General features: G+C 47.8%; 4 non-coding genes and 50 pseudogenes across 4 annotated transcripts; all 54 read right to left on the reverse strand.

Annotated features, from left to right (window-relative positions):
- Nucleotides 1–6: 6 nt before the first annotated feature.
- Nucleotides 7–177, reverse strand: LOC143797352 (U2 spliceosomal RNA; annotated as a pseudogene).
- Nucleotides 178–353: 176 nt separating this feature from the next.
- Nucleotides 354–527, reverse strand: LOC143796709 (U2 spliceosomal RNA; annotated as a pseudogene).
- A 176-nt stretch (nucleotides 528–703) lies between these two features.
- LOC143795058 (U2 spliceosomal RNA) lies at nucleotides 704–877 on the reverse strand (annotated as a pseudogene).
- A 176-nt stretch (nucleotides 878–1,053) lies between these two features.
- On the reverse strand, nucleotides 1,054–1,227 carry LOC143795059 (U2 spliceosomal RNA; annotated as a pseudogene).
- A 159-nt stretch (nucleotides 1,228–1,386) lies between these two features.
- On the reverse strand, nucleotides 1,387–1,574 carry LOC143797338 (U2 spliceosomal RNA). The gene has a single exon (XR_013220454.1). It is a non-coding gene; the product is annotated as a U2 spliceosomal RNA (small nuclear RNA).
- A 176-nt stretch (nucleotides 1,575–1,750) lies between these two features.
- On the reverse strand, nucleotides 1,751–1,924 carry LOC143796634 (U2 spliceosomal RNA; annotated as a pseudogene).
- A 176-nt stretch (nucleotides 1,925–2,100) lies between these two features.
- Nucleotides 2,101–2,274, reverse strand: LOC143795060 (U2 spliceosomal RNA; annotated as a pseudogene).
- A 176-nt stretch (nucleotides 2,275–2,450) lies between these two features.
- On the reverse strand, nucleotides 2,451–2,624 carry LOC143795062 (U2 spliceosomal RNA; annotated as a pseudogene).
- Nucleotides 2,625–2,822: 198 nt separating this feature from the next.
- Nucleotides 2,823–2,974, reverse strand: LOC143796624 (U2 spliceosomal RNA; annotated as a pseudogene).
- A 175-nt stretch (nucleotides 2,975–3,149) lies between these two features.
- LOC143794361 (U2 spliceosomal RNA) lies at nucleotides 3,150–3,323 on the reverse strand (annotated as a pseudogene).
- A 176-nt stretch (nucleotides 3,324–3,499) lies between these two features.
- LOC143801422 (U2 spliceosomal RNA) lies at nucleotides 3,500–3,673 on the reverse strand (annotated as a pseudogene).
- A 159-nt stretch (nucleotides 3,674–3,832) lies between these two features.
- Nucleotides 3,833–4,020, reverse strand: LOC143797339 (U2 spliceosomal RNA). Its single transcript, XR_013220455.1, has one exon. It is a non-coding gene; the product is annotated as a U2 spliceosomal RNA (small nuclear RNA).
- Nucleotides 4,021–4,196: 176 nt separating this feature from the next.
- LOC143796635 (U2 spliceosomal RNA) lies at nucleotides 4,197–4,370 on the reverse strand (annotated as a pseudogene).
- A 176-nt stretch (nucleotides 4,371–4,546) lies between these two features.
- LOC143795063 (U2 spliceosomal RNA) lies at nucleotides 4,547–4,720 on the reverse strand (annotated as a pseudogene).
- A 176-nt stretch (nucleotides 4,721–4,896) lies between these two features.
- LOC143795064 (U2 spliceosomal RNA) lies at nucleotides 4,897–5,070 on the reverse strand (annotated as a pseudogene).
- Nucleotides 5,071–5,268: 198 nt separating this feature from the next.
- LOC143796626 (U2 spliceosomal RNA) lies at nucleotides 5,269–5,420 on the reverse strand (annotated as a pseudogene).
- Nucleotides 5,421–5,595: 175 nt separating this feature from the next.
- Nucleotides 5,596–5,769, reverse strand: LOC143794362 (U2 spliceosomal RNA; annotated as a pseudogene).
- A 176-nt stretch (nucleotides 5,770–5,945) lies between these two features.
- On the reverse strand, nucleotides 5,946–6,119 carry LOC143794340 (U2 spliceosomal RNA; annotated as a pseudogene).
- Nucleotides 6,120–6,295: 176 nt separating this feature from the next.
- On the reverse strand, nucleotides 6,296–6,469 carry LOC143797165 (U2 spliceosomal RNA; annotated as a pseudogene).
- Nucleotides 6,470–6,645: 176 nt separating this feature from the next.
- On the reverse strand, nucleotides 6,646–6,819 carry LOC143796032 (U2 spliceosomal RNA; annotated as a pseudogene).
- A 138-nt stretch (nucleotides 6,820–6,957) lies between these two features.
- On the reverse strand, nucleotides 6,958–7,169 carry LOC143794637 (U2 spliceosomal RNA; annotated as a pseudogene).
- Nucleotides 7,170–7,366: 197 nt separating this feature from the next.
- Nucleotides 7,367–7,518, reverse strand: LOC143801620 (U2 spliceosomal RNA; annotated as a pseudogene).
- Nucleotides 7,519–7,693: 175 nt separating this feature from the next.
- LOC143796779 (U2 spliceosomal RNA) lies at nucleotides 7,694–7,868 on the reverse strand (annotated as a pseudogene).
- Nucleotides 7,869–8,044: 176 nt separating this feature from the next.
- LOC143797353 (U2 spliceosomal RNA) lies at nucleotides 8,045–8,215 on the reverse strand (annotated as a pseudogene).
- A 176-nt stretch (nucleotides 8,216–8,391) lies between these two features.
- On the reverse strand, nucleotides 8,392–8,565 carry LOC143796710 (U2 spliceosomal RNA; annotated as a pseudogene).
- A 176-nt stretch (nucleotides 8,566–8,741) lies between these two features.
- On the reverse strand, nucleotides 8,742–8,915 carry LOC143795065 (U2 spliceosomal RNA; annotated as a pseudogene).
- Nucleotides 8,916–9,091: 176 nt separating this feature from the next.
- LOC143795066 (U2 spliceosomal RNA) lies at nucleotides 9,092–9,265 on the reverse strand (annotated as a pseudogene).
- A 176-nt stretch (nucleotides 9,266–9,441) lies between these two features.
- LOC143794747 (U2 spliceosomal RNA) lies at nucleotides 9,442–9,615 on the reverse strand (annotated as a pseudogene).
- A 159-nt stretch (nucleotides 9,616–9,774) lies between these two features.
- On the reverse strand, nucleotides 9,775–9,964 carry LOC143801635 (U2 spliceosomal RNA). Its single transcript, XR_013220930.1, has one exon. It is a non-coding gene; the product is annotated as a U2 spliceosomal RNA (small nuclear RNA).
- A 175-nt stretch (nucleotides 9,965–10,139) lies between these two features.
- On the reverse strand, nucleotides 10,140–10,314 carry LOC143796780 (U2 spliceosomal RNA; annotated as a pseudogene).
- A 176-nt stretch (nucleotides 10,315–10,490) lies between these two features.
- On the reverse strand, nucleotides 10,491–10,664 carry LOC143795067 (U2 spliceosomal RNA; annotated as a pseudogene).
- A 176-nt stretch (nucleotides 10,665–10,840) lies between these two features.
- LOC143797393 (U2 spliceosomal RNA) lies at nucleotides 10,841–11,011 on the reverse strand (annotated as a pseudogene).
- Nucleotides 11,012–11,187: 176 nt separating this feature from the next.
- Nucleotides 11,188–11,361, reverse strand: LOC143796637 (U2 spliceosomal RNA; annotated as a pseudogene).
- Nucleotides 11,362–11,537: 176 nt separating this feature from the next.
- On the reverse strand, nucleotides 11,538–11,711 carry LOC143795068 (U2 spliceosomal RNA; annotated as a pseudogene).
- A 176-nt stretch (nucleotides 11,712–11,887) lies between these two features.
- LOC143795069 (U2 spliceosomal RNA) lies at nucleotides 11,888–12,061 on the reverse strand (annotated as a pseudogene).
- Nucleotides 12,062–12,237: 176 nt separating this feature from the next.
- LOC143794205 (U2 spliceosomal RNA) lies at nucleotides 12,238–12,411 on the reverse strand (annotated as a pseudogene).
- A 175-nt stretch (nucleotides 12,412–12,586) lies between these two features.
- LOC143801423 (U2 spliceosomal RNA) lies at nucleotides 12,587–12,760 on the reverse strand (annotated as a pseudogene).
- Nucleotides 12,761–12,919: 159 nt separating this feature from the next.
- On the reverse strand, nucleotides 12,920–13,107 carry LOC143797340 (U2 spliceosomal RNA). The gene has a single exon (XR_013220456.1). It is a non-coding gene; the product is annotated as a U2 spliceosomal RNA (small nuclear RNA).
- Nucleotides 13,108–13,283: 176 nt separating this feature from the next.
- Nucleotides 13,284–13,457, reverse strand: LOC143796639 (U2 spliceosomal RNA; annotated as a pseudogene).
- A 176-nt stretch (nucleotides 13,458–13,633) lies between these two features.
- LOC143795070 (U2 spliceosomal RNA) lies at nucleotides 13,634–13,807 on the reverse strand (annotated as a pseudogene).
- A 176-nt stretch (nucleotides 13,808–13,983) lies between these two features.
- Nucleotides 13,984–14,157, reverse strand: LOC143795071 (U2 spliceosomal RNA; annotated as a pseudogene).
- Nucleotides 14,158–14,355: 198 nt separating this feature from the next.
- LOC143796627 (U2 spliceosomal RNA) lies at nucleotides 14,356–14,507 on the reverse strand (annotated as a pseudogene).
- A 175-nt stretch (nucleotides 14,508–14,682) lies between these two features.
- Nucleotides 14,683–14,856, reverse strand: LOC143794363 (U2 spliceosomal RNA; annotated as a pseudogene).
- A 176-nt stretch (nucleotides 14,857–15,032) lies between these two features.
- On the reverse strand, nucleotides 15,033–15,206 carry LOC143794341 (U2 spliceosomal RNA; annotated as a pseudogene).
- Nucleotides 15,207–15,382: 176 nt separating this feature from the next.
- Nucleotides 15,383–15,556, reverse strand: LOC143797169 (U2 spliceosomal RNA; annotated as a pseudogene).
- Nucleotides 15,557–15,732: 176 nt separating this feature from the next.
- On the reverse strand, nucleotides 15,733–15,906 carry LOC143796033 (U2 spliceosomal RNA; annotated as a pseudogene).
- Nucleotides 15,907–16,044: 138 nt separating this feature from the next.
- Nucleotides 16,045–16,256, reverse strand: LOC143794638 (U2 spliceosomal RNA; annotated as a pseudogene).
- Nucleotides 16,257–16,453: 197 nt separating this feature from the next.
- Nucleotides 16,454–16,605, reverse strand: LOC143801621 (U2 spliceosomal RNA; annotated as a pseudogene).
- Nucleotides 16,606–16,780: 175 nt separating this feature from the next.
- LOC143796782 (U2 spliceosomal RNA) lies at nucleotides 16,781–16,955 on the reverse strand (annotated as a pseudogene).
- Nucleotides 16,956–17,131: 176 nt separating this feature from the next.
- Nucleotides 17,132–17,302, reverse strand: LOC143797411 (U2 spliceosomal RNA; annotated as a pseudogene).
- A 176-nt stretch (nucleotides 17,303–17,478) lies between these two features.
- LOC143796711 (U2 spliceosomal RNA) lies at nucleotides 17,479–17,652 on the reverse strand (annotated as a pseudogene).
- Nucleotides 17,653–17,828: 176 nt separating this feature from the next.
- On the reverse strand, nucleotides 17,829–18,002 carry LOC143795074 (U2 spliceosomal RNA; annotated as a pseudogene).
- A 176-nt stretch (nucleotides 18,003–18,178) lies between these two features.
- Nucleotides 18,179–18,352, reverse strand: LOC143795075 (U2 spliceosomal RNA; annotated as a pseudogene).
- Nucleotides 18,353–18,528: 176 nt separating this feature from the next.
- LOC143794748 (U2 spliceosomal RNA) lies at nucleotides 18,529–18,702 on the reverse strand (annotated as a pseudogene).
- Between the last annotated feature and the right edge of the window lie 102 nt (nucleotides 18,703–18,804).

An 18,804-nucleotide genomic window follows, 5' to 3' on the forward strand; every position in this document is an offset into this window, starting at 1 on the left:
TCTGCATAACCACACCCTCCATCCCCGTGAAGGTTCCGTGTGACAAAGCAAGCTCCATTTCCAGCTCCCTGTTCCAAAAATCCATGTAATATATGGTCCCCAAATAGGGGACATATCAGATATTAAACTAATAACAGACACTACGCTTGATCTTGATCCATTTGGCCGAGAAGAGATGATCAGAAATGGTTTGCCACTTGGGCCGCACCAAGGCCTACAACCGACACCCACTGTTAAGACGTAGCAAAAGATTGCCGCAGGGAAGACATTTCCAGAAACTCTGGATGCTCTGTCGATGACAGTTCTGCGGTGTGCATGTGTTCAAGCTGTGCGCAACGCGTTTTGAATCTGCATAACCACACCCTCCATCCCCGTGAAGGTTCCGTGTGACAAAGCAAGCTCCATTTCCAGCTCCCTGTTCCAAAAATCCATTTAATATATGGTCCCCAAATAGGGGACGTAACAGATATTAAACTAATAAGAACAGACACTACGCTTGATCTTGAGCCATTTGGCCGAGAAGAGATGATCAGAAATGGTTTGCCACTTGGGCCGCACCAAGGCCTACAACCGACACCCACTGTGGAGACGTAGCAAAAGATTGCCGCAGGGAAGACATTTCCAGAAACTCTGGATGCTCTGTCGACGACAGTTCTGCGGTGTGCATGTGTTCAAGCTGTGCGCAACGCGTTTTGAATCTGCATAACCACACCCTCCATCCCCGTGAAGGTTCCGTGTGACAAAGCAAGCTCCATTTCCAGCTCCCTGTTCCAAAAATCCATTTAATATATGGTCCCCAAATAGGGGACGTATCAGATATTAAACTAATAAGAACAGACACTACGCTTGATCTTGAGCCATTTGGCCGAGAAGAGATGATCAGAAATGGTTTGCCACTTGGGCCGCACCAAGGCCTACAACCGACACCCACTGTGGAGACGTAGCAAAAGATTGCCGCAGGGAAGACATTTCCAGAAACTCTGGATGCTCTGTCGATGACAGTTCTGCGGTGTGCATGTGTTCAAGCTGTGTGCAACGCATTTTGAATCTGCATAACCACACCCTCCATCCCCGTGAAGGTTCCGTGTGACAAAGCAAGCTCCATTTCCAGCTCCCTGTTCCAAAAATCCATTTAATATATGGTCCCCAAATAGGGGACGTATCAGATATTAAACTAATAAGAACAGACACTACGCTTGATCTTGAGCCATTTGGCCGAGAAGAGATGATCAGAAATGGTTTGCCACTTGGGCCGCACCAAGGCCTACAACCGACACCAACTGTGGAGACGTAGCAAAAGATTGCCGCAGGGAAGACATTTCCAGAAACTCTGGATGCTCTGTCGATGACAGTTCTGCGGTGTGCATGTGTTCAAGCTGTGCGCAACGCGTTTTGAACCTGCATAACCACACCCTCCATCCCCGTGAAGGTTCCGTGTGACAAAGCAAGCTCCATTTCCAGCTCCCTGTTCCAAAAATCCATGTAATATATGGTCCCCAAATAGGGGACATATCAGATATTAAACTAATAACAGACACTACGCTTGATCTTGATCCATTTGGCCGAGAAGAGATGATCAGAAATGGTTTGCCACTTGGGCCGCACCAAGGCCTACAACCGACACCCACTGTTAAGACGTAGCAAAAGATTGCCGCAGGGAAGACATTTCCAGAAACTCTGGATGCTCTGTCGATGACAGTTCTGCGGTGTGCATGTGTTCAAGCTGTGCGCAACGCGTTTTGAATCTGCATAACCACACCCTCCATCCCTGTGAAGGTTCCGTGTGACAAAGCAAGCTCCATTTCCAGCTCCCTGTTCCAAAAATCCATTTAATATATGGTCCCCAAATAGGGGACGTAACAGATATTAAACTAATAAGAACAGACACTACGCTTGATCTTGAGCCATTTGGCCGAGAAGAGATGATCAGAAATGGTTTGCCACTTGGGCCGCACCAAGGCCTACAACCGACACCCACTGTGGAGACGTAGCAAAAGATTGCCGCAGGGAAGACATTTCCAGAAACTCTGGATGCTCTGTCGACGACAGTTCTGCGGTGTGCATGTGTTCAAGCTGTGCGCAACGCGTTTTGAATCTGCATAACCACACCCTCCATCCCCGTGAAGGTTCCGTGTGACAAAGCAAGCTCCATTTCCAGCTCCCTGTTCCAAAAATCCATTTAATATATGGTCCCCAAATAGGGGACGTATCAGATATTAAACTAATAAGAACAGACACTACGCTTGATCTTGAGCCATTTGGCCGAGAAGAGATGATCAGAAATGGTTTGCCACTTGGGCCGCACCAAGGCCTACAACCGACACCCACTGTGGAGACGTAGCAAAAGATTGCCGCAGGGAAGACATTTCCAGAAACTCTGGATGCTCTGTCGATGACAGTTCTGCGGTGTGCATGTGTTCAAGCTGTGTGCAACGCATTTTGAATCTGCATAACCACACCCTCCATCCCCGTGAAGGTTCCGTGTGACAAAGCAAGCTCCATTTCCAGCTCCCTGTTCCAAAAATCCATTTAATATATGGTCCCCAAATAGGGGACGTATCAGATATTAAACTAATAAGAACAGACACTACGCTTGATCTTGAGCCATTTGGCCGAGAAGAGATGATCAGAAATGGTTTGCCACTTGGGCCGCACCAAGGCCTACAACCGACACCAACTGTGGAGACGTAGCAAAAGATTGCCGCAGGGAAGACATTTCCAGAAACTCTGGATGCTCTGTCGATGACAGTTCTGCGGTGTGCATGTGTTCAAGCTGTGCGCAACGCGTTTTGAATCTGCATAACCACACCCTCCATCCCCGTGAAGGTTCCGTGTGACAAAGCAAGTTCCATTTCCAGCTCCCTGTTCCAAAAATCCATTTAATATATGGTCCCCAAATAGGGGACGTATCAGATATTAAACTAATAAGAACAGACACTACGCTTGATCTTGAGCCATTTGGCCGAGAAGAGATGATCAGAAATGGTTTGCCACTTGGGCCGCACCAAGGCCTACAACCGACATCCACTGTGAGACGTAGCAAAAGATTGCCGCAGGGAAGACATTTCCAGAAACTCTGGATGCTCTATCGATGACAGTTCTGCGGTGTGCATGTGTTCAAGCTGTGCGCAACGCGTTTTGAATCTGCATAACCACACCCTCCATCCCTGTGAAGGTTCCGTGCGACAAAGCAAGCTCCATTTCCAGCTCCCTGTTCCAAAAATCCATTTAATATATGGTCCCCAAATAGGGGACGTATCAGATATTAAACTAATAAGAACAGACACTACGCTTGATCTTGAGCCATTTGGCCGAGAAGAGATGATCAGAAATGGTTTGCCACTTGGGCCGCACCAAGGCCTACAACCGACATCCACTGTGGAGACGTAGCAAAAGATTGCCGCAGGGAAGACATTTCCAGAAACTCTGGATGCTCTATCGATGACAGTTCTGCGGTGTGCATGTGTTCAAGCTGTGCGCAACGCGTTTTGAATCTGCATAACCACACCCTCCATCCCTGTGAAGGTTCCGTGCGACAAAGCAAGCTCCATTTCCAGCTCCCTGTTCCAAAAATCCATTTAATATATGGTCCCCAAATAGGGGACGTATCAGATATTAAACTAATAAGAACAGACACTACACTTGATCTTGAGCCATTTGGCCGAGAAGAGATGATCAGAAATGGTTTGCCACTTGGGCCGCACCAAGGCCTACAACCGACACCCACTGTGGAGACGTAGCAAAAGATTGCCGCAGGGAAGACATTTCCAGAAACTCTGGATGCTCTGTCGATGACAGTTCTGCGGTGTGCATGTGTTCAAGCTGTGCGCAACGCGTTTTGAACCTGCATAACCACACCCTCCATCCCCGTGAAGGTTCCGTGTGACAAAGCAAGCTCCATTTCCAGCTCCCTGTTCCAAAAATCCATGTAATATATGGTCCCCAAATAGGGGACATATCAGATATTAAACTAATAACAGACACTACGCTTGATCTTGATCCATTTGGCCGAGAAGAGATGATCAGAAATGGTTTGCCACTTGGGCCGCACCAAGGCCTACAACCGACACCCACTGTTAAGACGTAGCAAAAGATTGCCGCAGGGAAGACATTTCCAGAAACTCTGGATGCTCTGTCGATGACAGTTCTGCGGTGTGCATGTGTTCAAGCTGTGCGCAACGCGTTTTGAATCTGCATAACCACACCCTCCATCCCTGTGAAGGTTCCGTGTGACAAAGCAAGCTCCATTTCCAGCTCCCTGTTCCAAAAATCCATTTAATATATGGTCCCCAAATAGGGGACGTAACAGATATTAAACTAATAAGAACAGACACTACGCTTGATCTTGAGCCATTTGGCCGAGAAGAGATGATCAGAAATGGTTTGCCACTTGGGCCGCACCAAGGCCTACAACCGACACCCACTGTGGAGACGTAGCAAAAGATTGCCGCAGGGAAGACATTTCCAGAAACTCTGGATGCTCTGTCGACGACAGTTCTGCGGTGTGCATGTGTTCAAGCTGTGCGCAACGCGTTTTGAATCTGCATAACCACACCCTCCATCCCCGTGAAGGTTCCGTGTGACAAAGCAAGCTCCATTTCCAGCTCCCTGTTCCAAAAATCCATTTAATATATGGTCCCCAAATAGGGGACGTATCAGATATTAAACTAATAAGAACAGACACTACGCTTGATCTTGAGCCATTTGGCCGAGAAGAGATGATCAGAAATGGTTTGCCACTTGGGCCGCACCAAGGCCTACAACCGACACCCACTGTGGAGACGTAGCAAAAGATTGCCGCAGGGAAGACATTTCCAGAAACTCTGGATGCTCTGTCGATGACAGTTCTGCGGTGTGCATGTGTTCAAGCTGTGTGCAACGCATTTTGAATCTGCATAACCACACCCTCCATCCCCGTGAAGGTTCCGTGTGACAAAGCAAGCTCCATTTCCAGCTCCCTGTTCCAAAAATCCATTTAATATATGGTCCCCAAATAGGGGACGTATCAGATATTAAACTAATAAGAACAGACACTACGCTTGATCTTGAGCCATTTGGCCGAGAAGAGATGATCAGAAATGGTTTGCCACTTGGGCCGCACCAAGGCCTACAACCGACACCAACTGTGGAGACGTAGCAAAAGATTGCCGCAGGGAAGACATTTCCAGAAACTCTGGATGCTCTGTCGATGACAGTTCTGCGGTGTGCATGTGTTCAAGCTGTGCGCAACGCGTTTTGAATCTGCATAACCACACCCTCCATCCCCGTGAAGGTTCCGTGTGACAAAGCAAGTTCCATTTCCAGCTCCCTGTTCCAAAAATCCATTTAATATATGGTCCCCAAATAGGGGACGTATCAGATATTAAACTAATAAGAACAGACACTACGCTTGATCTTGAGCCATTTGGCCGAGAAGAGATGATCAGAAATGGTTTGCCACTTGGGCCGCACCAAGGCCTACAACCGACATCCACTGTGAGACGTAGCAAAAGATTGCCGCAGGGAAGACATTTCCAGAAACTCTGGATGCTCTATCGATGACAGTTCTGCGGTGTGCATGTGTTCAAGCTGTGCGCAACGCGTTTTGAATCTGCATAACCACACCCTCCATCCCTGTGAAGGTTCCGTGCGACAAAGCAAGCTCCATTTCCAGCTCCCTGTTCCAAAAATCCATTTAATATATGGTCCCCAAATAGGGGACGTATCAGATATTAAACTAATAAGAACAGACACTACGCTTGATCTTGAGCCATTTGGCCGAGAAGAGATGATCAGAAATGGTTTGCCACTTGGGCCGCACCAAGGCCTACAACCGACATCCACTGTGGAGACGTAGCAAAAGATTGCCGCAGGGAAGACATTTCCAGAAACTCTGGATGCTCTATCGATGACAGTTCTGCGGTGTGCATGTGTTCAAGCTGTGCGCAACGCGTTTTGAATCTGCATAACCACACCCTCCATCCCTGTGAAGGTTCCGTGCGACAAAGCAAGCTCCATTTCCAGCTCCCAGTTCCAAAAATCCATTTAATATATGGTCCCCAAATAGGGGACGTATCAGATATTAAACTAATAAGAACAGACACTACGCTTGATCTTGAGCCATTTGGCCGAGAAGAGATGATCAGAAATGGTTTGCCACTTGGGCCGCACCAAGGCCTACAACCGACACCCACTGTGGAGACGTAGCAAAAGATTGCCGCAGGAAAGACATTTCCAGAAACTCTGGATGCTCTATCGATGACAGTTCTGCGGTGTGCATGTGTTCAAGCTGTGCACAATGCGTTTTGAATCTGCATAACCACACCCTCCATCCCCGTGAAGGTTCCGTGTGACAAAGCAAGCTCCATTTCCAGCTCCCTGTTCCAAAAATCCATTTAATATATGGTCCCCAAATAAGGGACGTATCAGATATTAAACTAATAAGAACAGACACTACGCTTCATCTTGAGCCATTTGGCCGAGAAGAGATGATCAAAAATGGTTTGCCACTTGGGCCGCACCAAGGCCTACAACCGACACCCACTGTGGAGACGTAGCAAAAGATTGCCGCAGGGAAGACATTTCCAGAAACTCTGGATGCTCTGTCGATGACAGTTCTGCGGTGTGCATGTGTTCAAGCTGTGCGCAATGCGTTTTGAATCTGCATAACCACACCCTCCATCCCCGTGAAGGTTCCGTGTGACAAAGCAAGCTCCATTTCCAGCTCCCTGTTCCAAAAATCCATTTAATGTATGGTCCCCAAATAGGGGACGTATCAGATATTAAACTAATAAGAACAGACACTACGCTTGATCTTGAGCCATTTGGCCAAGAAGAGATGATCAGAAATGGTTTGCCACTTGGGCCGCACCAAGGCCTACAACCGACACCCACTACGGAGACATAGCAAAAGATTGCCGCAGGGAAGACATTTCCAGAAACTCTGGATGATCTGTCGATGACAGTTCTGCGGTGTGCATGTGTTCAAGCTGTGTGAAACGCGTTTTGAATCTGCATAACCACACCCTCCACCCCCGTGATGGTTCCGTGCGACAAAGCAAGCTCCATTTCCAGCTCCCTGTTCCAAAAATCCATTTAATATATGGTCCCCAAATAGGGGACGTATCAGATATTAAACTAATAAGAACAGACACTACGCTTGATCTTGAGCCATTTGGCCGAGAAGAGATGATCAGAAATGGTTTGCCACTTGGGCCGCACCAAGGCCTACAACCGACATCCACTGTGAGACGTAGCAAAAGATTGCCGCAGGGAAGACATTTCCAGAAACTCTGGATGCTCTATCGATGACAGTTCTGCGGTGTGCATGTGTTCAAGCTGTGCGCAACGCGTTTTGAATCTGCATAACCACACCCTCCATCCCCGTGAAGGTTCCGTGCGACAAAGCAAGCTCCATTTCCAGCTGCCTGTTCCAAAAATCCATTTAATATATGGTCCCCAAATAGGGGACGTATCAGATATTAAACTAATAAGAACAGACACTACACTTGATCTTGAGCCATTTGGCCGAGAAGAGATGATCAGAAATGGTTTGCCACTTGGGCCGCACCAAGGCCTACAACCGACACCCACTGTGGAGACGTAGCAAAAGATTGCCGCAGGGAAGACATTTCCAGAAACTCTGGATGATCTGTCGATGACAGTTCTGCGGTGTGCATGTGTTCAAGCTGTGCGCAACGCGTTTTGAATCTGCATAACCACACCCTCCACCCCCGTGATGGTTCCGTGCGACAAAGCAAGCTCCATTTCCAGCTCCCTGTTCCAAAAATCCATTTAATATATGGTCCCAAAATAGGGGACGTATCAGATATTAAACTAATAAGAACAGACACTACGCTTGATCTTGAGCCATTTGGCCGAGAAGAGATGATCAGAAATGATTTGCCACTTGGGCCGCACCAAGGCCTACAACCGACACCCACTGTGGAGACGTAGCAAAAGATTGCCGCAGGGAAGACATTTCCAGAAACTCTGGATGCTCTGTCGATGACAGTTCTGCGGTGTGCATGTGTTCAAGCTGTGCGCAACGCGTTTTGAATCTGCATAACCACACCCTCCATCCCCGTGAAGGTTCCGTGTGACAAAGCAAGCTCCATTTCCAGCTCCCTGTTCCAAAAATCCATGTAATATATGGTCCCCAAATAGGGGACATATCAGATATTAAACTAATAACAGACACTACGCTTGATCTTGATCCATTTGGCCGAGAAGAGATGATCAGAAATGGTTTGCCACTTGGGCCGCACCAAGGCCTACAACCGACACCCACTGTTAAGACGTAGCAAAAGATTGCCGCAGGGAAGACATTTCCAGAAACTCTGGATGCTCTGTCGATGACAGTTCTGCGGTGTGCATGTGTTCAAGCTGTGCGCAACGCGTTTTGAATCTGCATAACCACACCCTCCATCCCCGTGAAGGTTCCGTGTGACAAAGCAAGCTCCATTTCCAGCTCCCTGTTCCAAAAATCCATTTAATATATGGTCCCCAAATAGGGGACGTAACAGATATTAAACTAATAAGAACAGACACTACGCTTGATCTTGAGCCATTTGGCCGAGAAGAGATGATCAGAAATGGTTTGCCACTTGGGCCGCACCAAGGCCTACAACCGACACCCACTGTGGAGACGTAGCAAAAGATTGCCGCAGGGAAGACATTTCCAGAAACTCTGGATGCTCTGTCGACGACAGTTCTGCGGTGTGCATGTGTTCAAGCTGTGCGCAACGCGTTTTGAATCTGCATAACCACACCCTCCATCCCCGTGAAGGTTCCGTGTGACAAAGCAAGCTCCATTTCCAGCTCCCTGTTCCAAAAATCCATTTAATATATGGTCCCCAAATAGGGGACGTATCAGATATTAAACTAATAAGAACAGACACTACGCTTGATCTTGAGCCATTTGGCCGAGAAGAGATGATCAGAAATGGTTTGCCACTTGGGCCGCACCAAGGCCTACAACCGACACCCACTGTGGAGACGTAGCAAAAGATTGCCGCAGGGAAGACATTTCCAGAAACTCTGGATGCTCTGTCGATGACAGTTCTGCGGTGTGCATGTGTTCAAGCTGTGTGCAACGCATTTTGAATCTGCATAACCACACCCTCCATCCCCGTGAAGGTTCCGTGTGACAAAGCAAGCTCCATTTCCAGCTCCCTGTTCCAAAAATCCATTTAATATATGGTCCCCAAATAGGGGACGTATCAGATATTAAACTAATAAGAACAGACACTACGCTTGATCTTGAGCCATTTGGCCGAGAAGAGATGATCAGAAATGGTTTGCCACTTGGGCCGCACCAAGGCCTACAACCGACACCAACTGTGGAGACGTAGCAAAAGATTGCCGCAGGGAAGACATTTCCAGAAACTCTGGATGCTCTGTCGATGACAGTTCTGCGGTGTGCATGTGTTCAAGCTGTGCGCAACGCGTTTTGAATCTGCATAACCACACCCTCCATCCCCGTGAAGGTTCCGTGTGATAAAGCAAGCTCCATTTCCAGCTCCCTGTTCCAAAAATCCATTTAATATATGGTCCCCAAATAGGGGACGTATCAGATATTAAACTAATAAGAACAGACACTACGCTTGATCTTGAGCCATTTGGCCGAGAAGAGATGATCAGAAATGGTTTGCCACTTGGGCCGCACCAAGGCCTACAACCGACATCCACTGTGAGACGTAGCAAAAGATTGCCGCAGGGAAGACATTTCCAGAAACTCTGGATGCTCTATCGATGACAGTTCTGCGGTGTGCATGTGTTCAAGCTGTGCGCAACGCGTTTTGAATCTGCATAACCACACCCTCCATCCCCGTGAAGGATCCGTGCGACAAAGCAAGCTCCATTTCCAGCTGCATGTTCCAAAAATCCATTTAATATATGGTCCCCAAATAGGGGACGTATCAGATATTAAACTAATAAGAACAGACACTACACTTGATCTTGAGCCATTTGGCCGAGAAGAGATGATCAGAAATGGTTTGCCACTTGGGCCGCACCAAGGCCTACAACCGACACCCACTGTGGAGACGTAGCAAAAGATTGCCGCAGGGAAGACATTTCCAGAAACTCTGGATGATCTGTCGATGACAGTTCTGCGGTGTGCATGTGTTCAAGCTGTGCGCAACGCGTTTTGAATCTGCATAACCACACCCTCCACCCCCGTGATGGTTCCGTGCGACAAAGCAAGCTCCATTTCCAGCTCCCTGTTCCAAAAATCCATTTAATATATGGTCCCAAAATAGGGGACGTATCAGATATTAAACTAATAAGAACAGACACTACGCTTGATCTTGAGCCATTTGGCCGAGAAGAGATGATCAGAAATGATTTGCCACTTGGGCCGCACCAAGGCCTACAACCGACACCCACTGTGGAGACGTAGCAAAAGATTGCCGCAGGGAAGACATTTCCAGAAACTCTGGATGCTCTGTCGATGACAGTTCTGCGGTGTGCATGTGTTCAAGCTGTGCGCAACGCGTTTTGAATCTGCATAACCACACCCTCCATCCCCGTGAAGGTTCCGTGTGACAAAGCAAGCTCCATTTCCAGCTCCCTGTTCCAAAAATCCATTTAATATATGGTCCCCAAATAGGGGACGTATCAGATATTAAACTAATAAGAACAGACACTACGCTTGATCTTGAGCCATTTGGCCGAGAAGAGATGATCAGAAATGGTTTGCCACTTGGGCCGCACCAAGGCCTACAACCGACACCCACTGTGGAGACGTAGCAAAAGATTGCCGCAGGGAAGACATTTCCAGAAACTCTGGATGCTCTGTCGATGACAGTTCTGCGGTGTGCATGTGTTCAAGCTGTGCGCGACGCGTTTTGAATCTGCATAACCACACCCTCCATCCCCGTGAAGGTTCCGTGTGACAAAGCAAGCTCCATTTCCAGCTCCCTGTTCCAAAAATCCATGTAATATATGGTCCCCAAATAGGGGACGTATCAGATATTAAACTAATAACAGACACTACGCTTGATCTTGATCCATTTGGCTGAGAAGAGATGATCAGAAATGGTTTGCCACTTGGGCCGCACCAAGGCCTACAACCGACACCCACTGTTAAGACGTAGCAAAAGATTGCCGCAGGGAAGACATTTCCAGAAACTCTGGATGCTCTGTCGATGACAGTTCTGCGGTGTGCATGTGTTCAAGCTGTGCGCAACGCGTTTTGAATCTGCATAACCACACCCTCCATCCCTGTGAAGGTTCCGTGTGACAAAGCAAGCTCCATTTCCAGCTCCCTGTTCCAAAAATCCATTTAATATATGGTCCCCAAATAGGGGACGTAACAGATATTAAACTAATAAGAACAGACACTACGCTTGATCTTGAGCCATTTGGCCGAGAAGAGATGATCAGAAATGGTTTGCCACTTGGGCCGCACCAAGGCCTACAACCGACACCCACTGTGGAGACGTAGCAAAAGATTGCCGCAGGGAAGACATTTCCAGAAACTCTGGATGCTCTGTCGACGACAGTTCTGCGGTGTGCATGTGTTCAAGCTGTGCGCAACGCGTTTTGAATCTGCATAACCACACCCTCCATCCCCGTGAAGGTTCCGTGTGACAAAGCAAGCTCCATTTCCAGCTCCCTGTTCCAAAAATCCATTTAATATATGGTCCCCAAATAGGGGACGTATCAGATATTAAACTAATAAGAACAGACACTACGCTTGATCTTGAGCCATTTGGCCGAGAAGAGATGATCAGAAATGGTTTGCCACTTGGGCCGCACCAAGGCCTACAACCGACACCCACTGTGGAGACGTAGCAAAAGATTGCCGCAGGGAAGACATTTCCAGAAACTCTGGATGCTCTGTCGATGACAGTTCTGCGGTGTGCATGTGTTCAAGCTGTGTGCAACGCATTTTGAATCTGCATAACCACACCCTCCATCCCCGTGAAGGTTCCGTGTGACAAAGCAAGCTCCATTTCCAGCTCCCTGTTCCAAAAATCCATTTAATATATGGTCCCCAAATAGGGGACGTATCAGATATTAAACTAATAAGAACAGACACTACGCTTGATCTTGAGCCATTTGGCCGAGAAGAGATGATCAGAAATGGTTTGCCACTTGGGCCGCACCAAGGCCTACAACCGACACCAACTGTGGAGACGTAGCAAAAGATTGCCGCAGGGAAGACATTTCCAGAAACTCTGGATGCTCTGTCGATGACAGTTCTGCGGTGTGCATGTGTTCAAGCTGTGCGCAACGCGTTTTGAATCTGCATAACCACACCCTCCATCCCCGTGAAGGTTCCGTGTGACAAAGCAAGCTCCATTTCCAGCTCCCTGTTCCAAAAATCCATTTAATATATGGTCCCCAAATAGGGGACGTATCAGATATTAAACTGATAAGAACAGACACTACGCTTGATCTTGAGCCATTTGGCCGAGAAGAGATGATCAGAAATGGTTTGCCACTTGGGCCGCACCAAGGCCTACAACCGACATCCACTGTGAGACGTAGCAAAAGATTGCCGCAGGGAAGACATTTCCAGAAACTCTGGATGCTCTATCGATGACAGTTCTGCGGTGTGCATGTGTTCAAGCTGTGCGCAACGCGTTTTGAATCTGCATAACCACACCCTCCATCCCTGTGAAGGTTCCGTGCGACAAAGCAAGCTCCATTTCCAGCTCCCTGTTCCAAAAATCCATTTAATATATGGTCCCCAAATAGGGGACGTATCAGATATTAAACTAATAAGAACAGACACTACACTTGATCTTGAGCCATTTGGCCGAGAAGAGATGATCAGAAATGGTTTGCCACTTGGGCCGCACCAAGGCCTACAACCGACACCCACTGTGGAGACGTAGCAAAAGATTGCCGCAGGGAAGACATTTCCAGAAACTCTGGATGCTCTGTCGATGACAGTTCTGCGGTGTGCATGTGTTCAAGCTGTGCGCAACGCGTTTTGAACCTGCATAACCACACCCTCCATCCCCGTGAAGGTTCCGTGTGACAAAGCAAGCTCCATTTCCAGCTCCCTGTTCCAAAAATCCATGTAATATATGGTCCCCAAATAGGGGACATATCAGATATTAAACTAATAACAGACACTACGCTTGATCTTGATCCATTTGGCCGAGAAGAGATGATCAGAAATGGTTTGCCACTTGGGCCGCACCAAGGCCTACAACCGACACCCACTGTTAAGACGTAGCAAAAGATTGCCGCAGGGAAGACATTTCCAGAAACTCTGGATGCTCTGTCGATGACAGTTCTGCGGTGTGCATGTGTTCAAGCTGTGCGCAACGCGTTTTGAATCTGCATAACCACACCCTCCATCCCTGTGAAGGTTCCGTGTGACAAAGCAAGCTCCATTTCCAGCTCCCTGTTCCAAAAATCCATTTAATATATGGTCCCCAAATAGGGGACGTAACAGATATTAAACTAATAAGAACAGACACTACGCTTGATCTTGAGCCATTTGGCCGAGAAGAGATGATCAGAAATGGTTTGCCACTTGGGCCGCACCAAGGCCTACAACCGACACCCACTGTGGAGACGTAGCAAAAGATTGCCGCAGGGAAGACATTTCCAGAAACTCTGGATGCTCTGTCGACGACAGTTCTGCGGTGTGCATGTGTTCAAGCTGTGCGCAACGCGTTTTGAATCTGCATAACCACACCCTCCATCCCCGTGAAGGTTCCGTGTGACAAAGCAAGCTCCATTTCCAGCTCCCTGTTCCAAAAATCCATTTAATATATGGTCCCCAAATAGGGGACGTATCAGATATTAAACTAATAAGAACAGACACTACGCTTGATCTTGAGCCATTTGGCCGAGAAGAGATGATCAGAAATGGTTTGCCACTTGGGCCGCACCAAGGCCTACAACCGACACCCACTGTGGAGACGTAGCAAAAGATTGCCGCAGGGAAGACATTTCCAGAAACTCTGGATGCTCTGTCGATGACAGTTCTGCGGTGTGCATGTGTTCAAGCTGTGTGCAACGCATTTTGAATCTGCATAACCACACCCTCCATCCCCGTGAAGGTTCCGTGTGACAAAGCAAGCTCCATTTCCAGCTCCCTGTTCCAAAAATCCATTTAATATATGGTCCCCAAATAGGGGACGTATCAGATATTAAACTAATAAGAACAGACACTACGCTTGATCTTGAGCCATTTGGCCGAGAAGAGATGATCAGAAATGGTTTGCCACTTGGGCCGCACCAAGGCCTACAACCGACACCAACTGTGGAGACGTAGCAAAAGATTGCCGCAGGGAAGACATTTCCAGAAACTCTGGATGCTCTGTCGATGACAGTTCTGCGGTGTGCATGTGTTCAAGCTGTGCGCAACGCGTTTTGAATCTGCATAACCACACCCTCCATCCCCGTGAAGGTTCCGTGTGACAAAGCAAGTTCCATTTCCAGCTCCCTGTTCCAAAAATCCATTTAATATATGGTCCCCAAATAGGGGACGTATCAGATATTAAACTAATAAGAACAGACACTACGCTTGATCTTGAGCCATTTGGCCGAGAAGAGATGATCAGAAATGGTTTGCCACTTGGGCCGCACCAAGGCCTACAACCGACATCCACTGTGAGACGTAGCAAAAGATTGCCGCAGGGAAGACATTTCCAGAAACTCTGGATGCTCTATCGATGACAGTTCTGCGGTGTGCATGTGTTCAAGCTGTGCGCAACGCGTTTTGAATCTGCATAACCACACCCTCCATCCCTGTGAAGGTTCCGTGCGACAAAGCAAGCTCCATTTCCAGCTCCCTGTTCCAAAAATCCATTTAATATATGGTCCCCAAATAGGGGACGTATCAGATATTAAACTAATAAGAACAGACACTACGCTTGATCTTGAGCCATTTGGCCGAGAAGAGATGATCAGAAATGGTTTGCCACTTGGGCCGCACCAAGGCCTACAACCGACATCCACTGTGGAGACGTAGCAAAAGATTGCCGCAGGGAAGACATTTCCAGAAACTCTGGATGCTCTATCGATGACAGTTCTGCGGTGTGCATGTGTTCAAGCTGTGCGCAACGCGTTTTGAATCTGCATAACCACACCCTCCATCCCTGTGAAGGTTCCGTGCGACAAAGCAAGCTCCATTTCCAGCTCCCAGTTCCAAAAATCCATTTAATATATGGTCCCCAAATAGGGGACGTATCAGATATTAAACTAATAAGAACAGACACTACGCTTGATCTTGAGCCATTTGGCCGAGAAGAGATGATCAGAAATGGTTTGCCACTTGGGCCGCACCAAGGCCTACAACCGACACCCACTGTGGAGACGTAGCAAAAGATTGCCGCAGGAAAGACATTTCCAGAAACTCTGGATGCTCTATCGATGACAGTTCTGCGGTGTGCATGTGTTCAAGCTGTGCACAATGCGTTTTGAATCTGCATAACCACACCCTCCATCCCCGTGAAGGTTCCGTGTGACAAAGCAAGCTCCATTTCCAGCTCCCTGTTCCAAAAATCCATTTAATATATGGTCCCCAAATAAGGGACGTATCAGATATTAAACTAATAAGAACAGACACTACGCTTCATCTTGAGCCATTTGGCCGAGAAGAGATGATCAAAAATGGTTTGCCACTTGGGCCGCACCAAGGCCTACAACCGACACCCACTGTGGAGACGTAGCAAAAGATTGCCGCAGGGAAGACATTTCCAGAAACTCTGGATGCTCTGTCGATGACAGTTCTGCGGTGTGCATGTGTTCAAGCTGTGCGCAATGCGTTTTGAATCTGCATAACCACACCCTCCATCCCCGTGAAGGTTCCGTGTGACAAAGCAAGCTCCATTTCCAGCTCCCTGTTCCAAAAATCCATTTAATGTATGGTCCCCAAATAGGGGACGTATCAGATATTAAACTAATAAGAACAGACACTACGCTTGATCTTGAGCCATTTGGCCAAGAAGAGATGATCAGAAATGGTTTGCCACTTGGGCCGCACCAAGGCCTACAACCGACACCCACTACGGAGACATAGCAAAAGATTGCCGCAGGGAAGACATTTCCAGAAACTCTGGATGATCTGTCGATGACAGTTCTGCGGTGTGCATGTGTTCAAGCTGTGTGAAACGCGTTTTGAATCTGCATAACCACACCCTCCACCCCCGTGATGGTTCCGTGCGACAAAGCAAGCTCCATTTCCAGCTCCCTGTTCCAAAAATCCATTTAATATATGGTCCCCAAATAGGGGACGTATCAGATATTAAACTAATAAGAACAGACACTACGCTTGATCTTGAGCCATTTGGCCGAGAAGAGATGATCAGAAATGGTTTGCCACTTGGGCCGCACCAAGGCCTACAACCGACATCCACTGTGAGACGTAGCAAAAGATTGCCGCAGGGAAGACATTTCCAGAAACTCTGGATGCTCTATCGATGACAGTTCTGCGGTGTGCATGTGTTCAAGCTGTGCGCAACGCGTTTTGAATCTGCATAACCACACCCTCCATCCCCGTGAAGGTTCCGTGCGACAAAGCAAGCTCCATTTCCAGCTGCCTGTTCCAAAAATCCATTTAATATATGGTCCCCAAATAGGGGACGTATCAGATATTAAACTAATAAGAACAGACACTACACTTGATCTTGAGCCATTTGGCCGAGAAGAGATGATCAGAAATGGTTTGCCACTTGGGCCGCACCAAGGCCTACAACCGACACCCACTGTGGAGACGTAGCAAAAGATTGCCGCAGGGAAGACATTTCCAGAAACTCTGGATGATCTGTCGATGACAGTTCTGCGGTGTGCATGTGTTCAAGCTGTGCGCAACGCGTTTTGAATCTGCATAACCACACCCTCCACCCCCGTGATGGTTCCGTGCGACAAAGCAAGCTCCATTTCCAGCTCCCTGTTCCAAAAATCCATTTAATATATGGTCCCAAAATAGGGGACGTATCAGATATTAAACTAATAAGAACAGACACTACGCTTGATCTTGAGCCATTTGGCCGAGAAGAGATGATCAGAAATGATTTGCCACTTGGGCCGCACCAAGGCCTACAACCGACACCCACTGTGGAGACGTAGCAAAAGATTGCCGCAGGGAAGACATTTCCAGAAACTCTGGATGCTCTGTCGATGACAGTTCTGCGGTGTGCATGTGTTCAAGCTGTGCGCAACGCGTTTTGAATCTGCATAACCACACCCTCCATCCCCGTGAAGGTTCCGTGTGACAAAGCAAGCTCCATTTCCAGCTCCCTGTTCCAAAAATCCATGTAATATATGGTCCCCAAATAGGGGACGTAACAGATATTAAACTAATAACAGACACTACGCTTGATCTTGATCCATTTGGCCGAGAAGAGATGATCAGAAATGGTTTGCCACTTGGGCCGCACCAAGGCCTACAACCGACACCCACTGTTAAGACGTAGCAAAAGATTGCCGCAGGGAAGACATTTCCAGAAACTCTGGATGCTCTGTCGATGACAGTTCTGCGGTGTGCATGTGTTCAAGCTGTGCGCAACGCGTTTTGAATCTGCATAACCACACCCTCCATCCCCGTGAAGGTTCCGTGTGACAAAGCAAGCTCCATTTCCAGCTCCCTGTTCCAAAAATCCATTTAATATATGGTCCCCAAATAGGGGACGTAACAGATATTAAACTAATAAGAACAGACACTACGCTTGATCTTGAGCCATTTGGCCGAGAAGAGATGATCAGAAATGGTTTGCCACTTGGGCCGCACCAAGGCCTACAACCGACACCCACTGTGGAGACGTAGCAAAAGATTGCCGCAGGGAAGACATTTCCAGAAACTCTGGATGCTCTGTCGACGACAGTTCTGCGGTGTGCATGTGTTCAAGCTGTGCGCAACGCGTTTTGAATCTGCATAACCACACCCTCCATCCCCGTGAAGGTTCCGTGTGACAAAGCAAGCTCCATTTCCAGCTCCCTGTTCCAAAAATCCATTTAATATATGGTCCCCAAATAGGGGACGTATCAGATATTAAACTAATAAGAACAGACACTACGCTTGATCTTGAGCCATTTGGCCGAGAAGAGATGATCAGAAATGGTTTGCCACTTGGGCCGCACCAAGGCCTACAACCGACACCCACTGTGGAGACGTAGCAAAAGATTGCCGCAGGGAAGACATTTCCAGAAACTCTGGATGCTCTGTCGATGACAGTTCTGCGGTGTGCATGTGTTCAAGCTGTGTGCAACGCATTTTGAATCTGCATAACCACACCCTCCATCCCCGTGAAGGTTCCGTGTGACAAAGCAAGCTCCATTTCCAGCTCCCTGTTCCAAAAATCCATTTAATATATGGTCCCCAAATAGGGGACGTATCAGATATTAAACTAATAAGAACAGACACTACGCTTGATCTTGAGCCATTTGGCCGAGAAGAGATGATCAGAAATGGTTTGCCACTTGGGCCGCACCAAGGCCTACAACCGACACCAACTGTGGAGACGTAGCAAAAGATTGCCGCAGGGAAGACATTTCCAGAAACTCTGGATGCTCTGTCGATGACAGTTCTGCGGTGTGCATGTGTTCAAGCTGTGCGCAACGCGTTTTGAATCTGCATAACCACACCCTCCATCCCCGTGAAGGTTCCGTGTGATAAAGCAAGCTCCATTTCCAGCTCCCTGTTCCAAAAATCCATTTAATATATGGTCCCCAAATAGGGGACGTATCAGATATTAAACTAATAAGAACAGACACTACGCTTGATCTTGAGCCATTTGGCCGAGAAGAGATGATCAGAAATGGTTTGCCACTTGGGCCGCACCAAGGCCTACAACCGACATCCACTGTGAGATGTAGCAAAAGATTGCCGCAGGGAAGACATTTCCAGAAACT

Source organism: Ranitomeya variabilis, chromosome 1, assembly GCF_051348905.1.
Source record: "Ranitomeya variabilis isolate aRanVar5 chromosome 1, aRanVar5.hap1, whole genome shotgun sequence".
NCBI classification, from domain to species: domain Eukaryota; kingdom Metazoa; phylum Chordata; class Amphibia; order Anura; family Dendrobatidae; genus Ranitomeya; species Ranitomeya variabilis.